Source organism: Tursiops truncatus, chromosome 21, assembly GCF_011762595.2.
Source record: "Tursiops truncatus isolate mTurTru1 chromosome 21, mTurTru1.mat.Y, whole genome shotgun sequence".
Lineage (NCBI taxonomy): Eukaryota > Metazoa > Chordata > Mammalia > Artiodactyla > Delphinidae > Tursiops > Tursiops truncatus.
The window spans coordinates 25,383,045-25,390,987 of record NC_047054.1 but is presented as its reverse complement, the minus strand read 5'-3'; the positions used below and the strand labels follow the sequence as shown (position 1 = coordinate 25,390,987).

The 7,943-nt window shown below is 38.3% G+C and overlaps 1 pseudogene; it reads right to left on the bottom strand.

Annotated features, from left to right (window-relative positions):
- Positions 1–2,992: 2,992 nt before the first annotated feature.
- On the bottom strand, positions 2,993–3,645 carry LOC117310063 (GTP-binding nuclear protein Ran-like; annotated as a pseudogene).
- Positions 3,646–7,943: the final 4,298 nt, after the last annotated feature.

Genomic DNA, 7,943 nt, shown 5'->3' with positions numbered 1-7,943 from the left:
GACATTTAAGTTATGAGGTAAATATAATGAAATTTAAGTAATGAAGATTATTTTAAAAAATATTCAGCTCAAATTCATGCAACCCCGAAAACTCCACTTAAAAATAAGTGCCTGGGTATGGTGTAACAATTCTGACACCACTGTGCATGTATGCTGAAATTGAACAATTAAGTAAACAGATGGTGATGGGAAGATCCAGGTTTCTTACTATTGGGGTGGGAGTTTGAGCTAATCAAGGAGAGGAGGCTAGAATGATTCATATGGTAATGGATTAGAATTGAAATCACAGGTATAAACTCGTGTTTAGCTTAATATAGATGAAGATAGTTGCAAATAGAAATACATAGAGGTGTGATACACACACACACACACCGGTTGGTATAACACACATATTTCCTTGCTCTGTCAGCTGGGAGGGTCTGGGGGCAACAACACCCTAGGAGCAATGAGCACACCTAGCACCCAGATTTGGTTTTTAGTACCACTCTACAATAGACAGAAACAGGGCTCCTTAGAGAAATGGCTAATTCTAAGACTGGGGCAGAAAATATCTATGATGAAGAACCTGGGGCATCTTTTAGTATCAAAAAGTAAGGAAGTACAAAAAACAAACAAAAAAAGAAAACCCCAATCCCCCCAAAAACCAAAACTCTACAAGGATGAGGGTATATCAAAGGGACACCAGAGCCAATGGAAAGATCTCCCAATGGCCCAAACTGAAACAATTTCAACAACAAAATTAAGTAGTAGTAGATTGTAACTCAAAGTATAAAATAAATATCCAAGAGTCCATATTGATATAACTAAAGTATTGAATCAATTAATAGGGAGACTCAACAAATCTCCCATGCCAAAGCATTCATAATAATTTATGTAGATGCTCTGCCCTCTACTAAGTGGGGCATAACTCTCCATTCCTTAAGGATGGCCTGTGGATAGCGGTTTCTTTCCAAAGAGGACAGTATGGAATGGGAGGGGGGTAAAGCAACTTTACAGAGGAGAGCCCCTACAAGGCTACCTCAGTGATCAACAGTGATCAAAATCAACAGTGATCAAAATCAGCGGTGATAAGTCATGGGGTTAATATGTGCCCTTGATATGATGTGATGAGAATAGCCCTTCACCTCTGTGATCTTCCTCCTAAAACACATAACTCCAGTCTGATTGTAAGAAAAACACCAGACAAATCTCAATTGAGGAAAATTCTACAAAATACGTGATTAGTTAGTACTCCTCAAAACTCTCAAGGTCATCAAAACCAAGAAAAGTCTGAGAAACTGTCATAGCTGAGAGGGATCTAAGGAGACATTACAATTAAATGTAATGTAGTATCTTGGATGAGATCCTGGAGCAGGAAAGGGCATTAGGTGAAAACTGAGGAAATGCGAATGAAGTATGGACTCTAGTTAATAATAATGTATCTGTATTAGTTCATTAATTGTAACTAATGCACCATACTAAAGAATAGAGAAATAGTATTAAATAATAAAGAAAACAGGCTGTGATATATGTGGGAACTTTGCATTATCTTCCCAGGTTTCTTTTTTTTTTTTCTGTAAATCTAAATCTATTCTAAAACAAAAAAATTTACTTTAAAAAATGCCTGCAGGGTAAATGAGTGAATGGAAGGAACAATAAAGAACAGGAAACAAGGATAGAGATTTTTAAAATATTGTGTAATGAAGGAAACTTTGTGGAAAATAATACATTTGGTTAGTTTAAAAATATAGACTAGGATCATTTATTCTTTTCTTTTCCCTTGCAAAAATAGATGCAAATAGAAGGCAAAAAATTTGGATACTGTGTAACTAAGCCAGCATGTGGCCAATAGCATTGATTTCAGTTAATAGCTTATAATCACAATAATCAGGCCAGGGCCAGTGAGCTAAGCTATTGGAACTATTTTTCCAATAGAATAATTACTTTAATTCAGACCAGGGAACTATTGGGGGTGGGGGAGGTGTGTGGTTAGGGTAGTACATAGACCCACTGAAATATTAATTAGTTTATGCAGCTATGGCCAAAAAGCACAGGAATATAGGCTTATATGAGGGAAACAAACCAAAAAAGGACATGAACACTTTTTCACAATTGTGCTGATTTGATTACTGAAAAGTATATTTTGAATTCGTTTTGCTGTTGAATCATTACAAAACAATGCATTTGTCATCTAATTGTTAATTGCTTTTCATGATGTAGATAAATTATAATCAACTTTTTACATTTGCAAATATTTCCCAGCAATCTGATGATGAGGTGCTATTTTGCATTGTTCTTTTTTTTAATTTTCAAAGTATTTTTACACACTTGATGATTTATTTTTTTGTCAATTGAAATAAAAGGTTTTCTCCTTCATTATAATTACATATATTAATTTAAAATTTAAAAATCAAAATTTAATCAAAATTTAAAAATATATTGAAAAAGAAAAAGAAAAACAGCTAACCATAATCTCATCATGTTAACTTTTTAAAATGTATTTCCCATTAGGCTTATTTATTTTTGAACTACAGTTGTGACTATATGTATATTCAATTTGTGTCTGACTTAACAACTTAGCATAAGCATTTTCTCATGCTGTTTAAAATTTTTAATAATCACTATTTTGAGTACTGTAAAATATTAAATCAGTTGTTACATGGTTTACTAATTTATTAACCTAGTGGACATTTAGGGGTTTTCCCCAGTGATATTTTATTTACCTATATATGGTCCAATTCCAGAAGAAAAGTCCAAACCCACTGATTTTTTTGTGTGTTTCTGTGTGTGCTGTGACCACAGCAGTCTTATATTTGAAACTCAGGAAAGAAACAACTGGAGTCCAAACAGCCAAGTATGGAAGTAAAATATAAAGGTATTTTTTTAAACTGCCACATTCATTTCAAATCCCATTCATTTAGCATCGTAAGGATGAAGGATATATCTGGTTAGCTGTGTAATAAAGTCACAAACACACTGCTTACTGGACATCACAAGACAGTTGCCTATAAAACTAGACCTCGGACTTCAGCTTCCTTTTCTCCCAGGGTATCATTCTCTCTGGGAGAATAGTAGTCTGAGCAGCCTCTAAGCCGTGCTCATACTGAACTTCCAAAACTGAGTCCATGACTATGATTGGTGGGGTGAGAGCACCCGTGCCAACAGACTCCAAGTCAGGATCGCCAGCTAGTTTCCTAGCAAGCCAATGGACAGGCTTCTCAAAGTTGTAGTTACTTCTGGCAGAAATCTCATATTACTGGAGATTCTTCTTTCATTAGAAGACAATGGATTTTTCCTTAATTTCTCAGTCCTTAATACGCACTATGTTGCCATGCAATAAGGCGAGGATGTTTTCATATATTCCTACCAGATCTCTGTGCCGCTTAGGTGCACACTTGTAACTCTTGATGTCACATCAAACATTACAATGGCTTGCTGGGCTTGGATCAGATAGCCATTTCTCAGGCTACCAAATGTATGTCTAATTCATTGAATTTAAAAAGTCTATTGTTGGTATGAAACATGGGGCGATAGACTTCAACAATCAAAGTGACTACATCTCAAACTCATGAGTCAAATGACACTTTGAAAATATAGTTTACCAGTATTGTCATCACCAACCAATTCATATTTAAATAGAACTTGGGATTCTTTTGGGGCAGCCATCATGATGGTTCTTCCAGAAGTGTCTCTCTCTGTTCCTCAGCTGGCTAAGCCCAATCAATTTTTTACTTGATTGTTGGTTGGTTCTTATATAATCTCTGTTAGTGATGAAAATGAGAACACTTAAAATGTTAAATATTGCAGCATGAAAATGCCTTTTGACCTAAAATTGCTGAACTTTCCTTTGAATTAAAAACAAAATTCAATTCATAAATGGATGCCTCATTCATGGATATCTAGTTCATTCATTCACAGAATACTTACTGAAAATCTAGTGTGCCAGGTGCTGTTCCAAGTGCTGTGAACAAAGCAGGTAGGAATTCCTGCATTCAGGGAGTGTATCTTTTTCAGCAGCCAGAGTCGATGAACCACTGCCTTCTGAGATGAAGTTGGTAATACCTAGAAGGTCACTATTTCTGGAGAAGGAATCTTGACTAGACACTGGATATTCCGTACATTCCCACTCTGGGTTCCCCTCCACTTACCTAGAGTGAGCAGTCACAAGACAACAGAGGAGGCATCAAGAGCTACTAAAATGAGACAGGGAACCCAGAGGACAGATTCTGCTGAGACAGGGTCCAGTGAACAAATTCTACATTTTGTGTGTGTTGGGAGCAGGGGAGCTTGTGGGCCAGAGGAGCAGGGAAATTATTTTTCAAAAACAAAACAAAACAAAAAAACCTGCCAGACTGAATAAGATATACTCTGCAAAAAAACCTAACATGGAAGAAAGAAAAAAACAAGGCTTGGGCTTCCCTGGTGGCGCAGTGGTTGAGAGTCCGCCTGCCGAGGCAGGGGACACGGGTTCGTGCCCCGGTCTGGGAGGATCCCACGTGCCGTGGAGCGGCTGGGCCCGTGAGCCATGGCCGCTGAGCCTGCGCGTCCGGAGCCTGTGCTCTGCAACGGGAGAGGCCACAACAGTGAGAGGCCTGCATACCGCAAAAACAAACAAACAAACAAAAAAACAAGGCTTAATTTTCACTAAGATTTGGATGCAAACCAGAGTTTTAAATTAGAACAAGAGCCAAATAATGCCTGAAAAGAAACAGAAGAGTCAGAATGATGGGTTTTATGGCTGCTTTAGAACCATGAAGTTGCTCAGGATTTTTGAATTTTGCTTTTATTTTGGGGCTGGATGAGTATAAATAGTAATCAATATTTCAGAAATTTAAAAAGGGTCACTGGGAGTGAGGAAGATTTATGGAAAACTACGGACCCAGTACTGTCAGGTTGGATCTTTTAATCCAACAAGAGCAGTTATTAAATTTACCAGGTCCATCCTGTGCTTCATGCTGCACTTCAAGGAGGAGGAAGAGACTAGAGCCACAGCTTTGGAATTATTCTGTATCTTGTCTACATGGGACTAGGAAAGCCATTAGGGAGCTGCCAACATTGTATGAGAACTCAAAGGAGAGCCTAGAAGAAAAGAAAATAGATTGAATGTGTCCAAGGAAGAGAGACAAATAAGAGGAAGAGAAAAAGAACTAGGGTAGAGGATAGAGGTAGAACGTATTAACTTGTACTCCTTGAGAAATTAGTTTCTCATCACATCCTTGAAGATATTACTTGCACAATTTACCACGGTTGTGTTGAAAGAAGACAAAAGGACAGGTTATAAAATGGGCTTGGGAGAAGTTAGGAAAATACGGAGCTTCATCTATTCTCCCGTCATTAGATACTAGAGTTTAGTTGGAATGAAGCAAGATAAATTGTGAATTTGGTTAAATGAAAGGAAATGGATTAAAGTGTGGTTTGTGTTGTATACTAAGAGTTTTTTGCCCTTTTAGATGAGGGTAACTCCAATCATTTTCCCTTAAAATTTGAAGTAAAAAATCATAAAGCGTGAATAAATACTTTCTTCTGAATTATATCAGCTGATTATCTAAATATGCATCCTGAATGTGTGAAAGAGTATTTTGGAAAGGTCTATGCCTGTAAAACATTGATGTGTGAACAAAAATCTCTCTGATTTCCCCCATAAGGGGAACAGCTTTGTGATCTCAAGCTGAGAAAGATAGGAATGGTTTCCTGGTTCATCAGCACCACATGGATCCAAATATTAGCTGGGCATGAAGAGTGAGGTAGTCGCTAGAAGAAACAAGAGTTTTTTCTGGATCCTTAAGGCCCCACTGTGACCTAAATTACACACAGACGTACACACATAGAATTTCCAATGACATCCGTTGAAACTTCCTCTGAGCAACTGGGAAAGGGACTTGGCCCAGAATTCCAAGAAACCCAACCTGAGGTTAAAACCATAGTCATTCCCAGTGCTTCTCAATTGATTCAATTTCCAACGAAATTATTGTTGTCTCTGGTTCCAATAGCAAACTAAAGAGAGAATTGAATTAGAAAGGAGAAACATTTTGTTGAAAAAAAAAAAAAAGCAACCACATTACTCTGTGAGAACATTTCAGAAGGACCCAAAAGAGACAGAATTCCAAGGTGCTATTCTCAAGATCTGTCAGGTTACCTGGAAACAGATGTTTCATGTAACTAAGGTAGTGACCGCAAGTGAGCAGGCGTGGGGAAATGGGGTGAAGAAACTAACACCTTCTCTTTCCTTCAGTCTCATATTTTTTCCCCTTGAAACCAAAGCTTGATTTGCTATTTGGCTCAAGGAGCAGAAGAGGACAGAGGAAGTCACAGTGCATTTCCATTTCTTGTCCAGTTTCCAGTCCCATGTCAGTAGAGCTAAACCTTGGATGGCCTAGCAGCGTCCCTACGGAGGTCCGCTTGGCAGAGAAAGGGAAGGAGTTTGCGTTGGAGGACAGCCATCTGCAGCGCTCAGCCCACAAGCTGTCTGTCTGTCCCCTCTAACCCCTGTCAGTACTACAGTGGAGAGAACAAGATAAAGAATACTCCCTTTCTCATCAAAAAATCAAGAATTTTGTGTGTGCAGCAGGCAGCAGACTGTGCCTCCTTGGCCAATGTCAAAGCTGGCTGTAGGAATTCGTCTGCAGCGAAACAAATCAAAGCTGCCCTGTGGCTCGAACTGTAGGTGGCCTAAACCCGCCTACATAGCAGCTTCTCCATGAGTCACAGGTGTCACGATTAGCAGATTATTGGGCCAATTATATGGAAACGTTTTTAAAAAGATAACAGGTTTAGAGTCACCATCACAGACACACCAGAATACTTGTCTCTACTAGACTTTGGATTGCATTATAATGTGAAAACATTTAATTGCTAGCGTTTATCTACTTTTGGAAAATAGGGTTCTGAATCCCAGGCTGCTGAAGGGAATTGCCTGTGGTATAGTCAGCTATTTTTAACAGTAGCCAAGACAAGAATTCAGATCTCCTGCTGGCCATCCCAGGCTTAATGATTCACCTTTGGTAGACATGGCTCTTGCACTGGATTGCACACAAGTTGACAAGCAGTCCAGAAAAGTTTTGAACAGATTGTCCTCAGGCCATTTATGTCCTCAAGTACGAATTCACTGAGTATCTTTTGCTAACAAGAGATGAATGTGAGGGGAGTAAGTTTCCTCAAGATTCTAGAGAAATCTGTGGATATACCAAGGCCTGCTACCACATTCCAAACAGCTTTGTCTGAAGGCTTCATTTCTTACTGAGGTAACCTGGACATCTTTTCTGGAGGAACACCTAAGAAAGGCTACCATTCTGGAGAATTCTGGGGTTTGCAAAGAATATCTGCAGTGTTGTGGAAACTCTGATTTCCAGCTGAACTCCCACAGAACTTCCTGGAGTTCTGAGCCTTATTTTAAAATAGCACATGGCAAAGAGAAAAGTGTAGGCACAGTCTCTTTTTTAAAAAAGAGCTAAGCAATATAAGAAATAAAAAAGGGAGGAGAATCTATAAAGAATTTTGAAAACGAAATATGAAATCTCCGTGCAATGGAAATATTTAGAGTAAAAGACACAGAGAATGTAGTTCAAATAGGACTTGGGGTGGGAAATGAGTAAGGCTAAATAAAAGATAAATTGAGTACAGATGAATGAGATAGCATCACTTAGTGATTACAATCGCAAATTCTAAAGACAGACTGACCTGACTTTGGGTCCCAGCTTGGTCGTTCATTAGATATGTAGCCTTAGGAATATTACTTAAGACCCTTTCACCCAAGTTTTTCATTCGTTAAAGTAAGAGATGAACAAACCGATCTCATAGTTGTTCATGAAACTTTTCAATGACCTGAAGTGTGTACAAGCTAAATATGAAGCCTGGTACAGATTAAGTGCGCAATAAATCTCAGTTAAAGTTATCTAGAAATACAGTAATCAGAGTCTGAAAGAAAGTGAAAAGAAGGGGTAATTTATTTGGTGGACAGTAGCAGG